The sequence below is a fragment of the Taurulus bubalis genome (genome assembly GCF_910589615.1).
Source record: "Taurulus bubalis genome assembly, chromosome: 14".
In the NCBI taxonomy this organism is placed as follows: domain Eukaryota; kingdom Metazoa; phylum Chordata; class Actinopteri; order Perciformes; family Cottidae; genus Taurulus; species Taurulus bubalis.
In genome coordinates, this window is record NC_136602.1 from 27,042,441 (window position 1) to 27,044,940 (window position 2,500).

Sequence of the window (2,500 nt, forward strand, 5' to 3'; positions counted from 1 at the left end):
TACTGAAGCAGGAGTCTGCTACATGCAGTCCTGGTTTTGGTTCTTCCGTGCCTCTCTTCCCTCCAGCGGGCTCAGCAATACGTCCTGGGTCTCCAGCAGCGTGGTGTTGCTGTTGTCTCCCATCTCCTAGTAGACCGGCAGAATGGACCGGCGGAGCATCGACGCTCTGCTCCTGGCCCAAGGAGGAGATACTTCTGACGGGCCCTGAGCTCCGACTGCAGGTCGAAGGGGGCAGGGAAGCCGAATCTGGACCTTGCGTACAAAAAATGTGGATACTACGCATTTGGAACACACTCAATTTATGTCACACATAGTGTGAATAGTATGTTACAATGTGTTTTTTAACACAGCCCTCGTCTCCCTCCGAGATGCATTTAAGGGGTCGGGACCTCCTCAGTGATGGAGACGCTGATGATTGCTGAAGGGAGGAGCGAGGACGGCTGTTCTCTGCTCTCAAACAGGGAGTTGTGGTGGTGTGTCTGGCCGTGCCTCCCTGCACTGGGCCGGCCCAAACCGCTCAGTGGCCTAGATCTGAAGCCGTTCCCCAGGGAGGCTGATTAGAGCTCTAATGTAAACAGCAGTCTGACCACAGGGCTCCGCCACGCACTGCATGATGGGACTGACCCAGCTCCAGTTGATTACAGAGTCAAAGTAAGCTCAGCCGGACGGCAAAACAAAACTCCTGTGGAGACTCGGGAGAAAGATCAGCACACATAGCCCACATAGCACACGCGCATGTATTTTGGTCTTATCCATCCTAATCGACAGTTTTAAATTTAGCTCATGTTTATAGGTCTTTTCTACTCAACGCCATTAAACCCACCATTAAACACACAAAGTGTTCTATCGTTCATCTCTTCGTCACCGGTTTACTTTTTCTCCTTGAGTTGACTGTTAGTTTAGCAGGTTAGCGCTCAGTGCCAGTTTAAATGTCAGTCTCATGCTAGTGTGAGTTTCTGTACACTGTAACAGGAGGCCTGTGAGTTTGTCGTAAATCTGACGGAGGATCCGGCAATCCTTTTATTTCACGGCATGCGCAAGATGTCCCCATGGAAACATCTTCTTTTTAAGATCGATTCCTTTCCATTAATTTAAAAGATTCCAAGATGGAGTCAAACTGCATGGCAGAACTATAGTCAGGTAGAATGAAAAAAAAAGGAAAGTCAACTCTCCAGTAAACCCAAACGAGTTGCATCATGTCAGACATGATTGAAACAGATTGGCCACTATCAGACTTTTAGACACATATTGCCAAGTCATGCAGGATCACGGATCACAATGTTGTTTCTGCAGCCATCAGCATGTAACACACGGCTATTTCACTCACTTGGTTTGCCGTAGAATGACCCATCACTTTGTGCTCCCTGACCCGCTGATGCTATGAGCTCATCATGTTAACATGCACAACCCCCTGCTGTTTTTCTCTCCACTGAGGCTCTCGCCGCCTGAGCCAGCGCTTGTTGTTTTTAAAAGCAGTGCGGGGGCGCATGTACGTCACTACAAAATCCGCCTAATACCCCATGGTGGAGGTGGGCTGATAAAAAGGAAGAAGGAGTCGTTTTGAGTGGCGATTCACTCTGTTGTCGAGGCCTCTGGTGCTGAAGAAACTGCAGCTTTGGGTCCATTTGTTGATTTTAAACGACTAGTTGAGATGGTTGCTTGAATGGTCTGATTGAGTCAATCGTATGTTAATTACCATTCATCCGGGTAGAAAGCCTGAGCGAGAGGATGGAGAGAGAATGAGGAGAAATAAAGAAGAAATAAGGCATTGTGGAAAGATTGAGCCACCCAGGGCAGGAAATACCCAGGTGTGTGTGTGTGTGTGTGTGTGTGTGTGTGTGTGTGTGTGTGTGTGTGTGTGTGTGTGTGTGTGTGTTGAAGCAGTCAGGGCTTTGAATTGACCTTCTTGCATTCACGTGCACTGTGTGTGCATGTGTATGTAAGAAGGTCAATTCAAAGTCCTTCATAAACAGTTTTTTGCATAGAGTGGAAACTTGCGTTTCGTGTGGATGCAGCTATTTGGGAGGGGTGTGTGTCGCCTGCTGTCACAGTAGGCTACACATCTCACGACGGAGACAAAGAGGCCACAGTGAACCTCATCCCTATAAATAATGTATCATCTGCATATTTTATGAGAAAAAGATATTTCGAAACCAAAATGTATGTGCATTTTTTTTACTATTAAGTAATTTCTTAAAATTTGATTTTTAGCAAGCGTTACTCAAACAGGAAGAAGTGGTGCTTTGGTTCGGGACTATTTTCAGCTGCAGATTAATACACATTTAGTGCTCGGGAGTATTTGCAGCAGTAGGATGGCATACGCCTCTTTTCATAAGTAAAGTATGTATATGTATCCTTTGGAAACACACACACACACACACACACACACACACACACACACACAGCGTGGAGATGTTTAACTTTAATACACGGCGTGACCTTAAGTCCACTTAAAATATGAAGATGTCCTGTGTAAATCCGGTTAGGTTATGTTAAAACA

The 2,500-nt window shown here is 46.2% G+C and overlaps 1 protein-coding gene across 1 annotated transcript in view; it reads left to right on the forward strand.

Annotated features, from left to right (window-relative positions):
- plekhh2 (pleckstrin homology domain containing, family H (with MyTH4 domain) member 2) overlaps positions 1 to 2,500 on the forward strand; it is a gene marked incomplete at its 5' end in the record, with an annotated part of 23,606 nt that overhangs the window by 826 nt on the left and 20,280 nt on the right. The window lies entirely within an intron of this gene.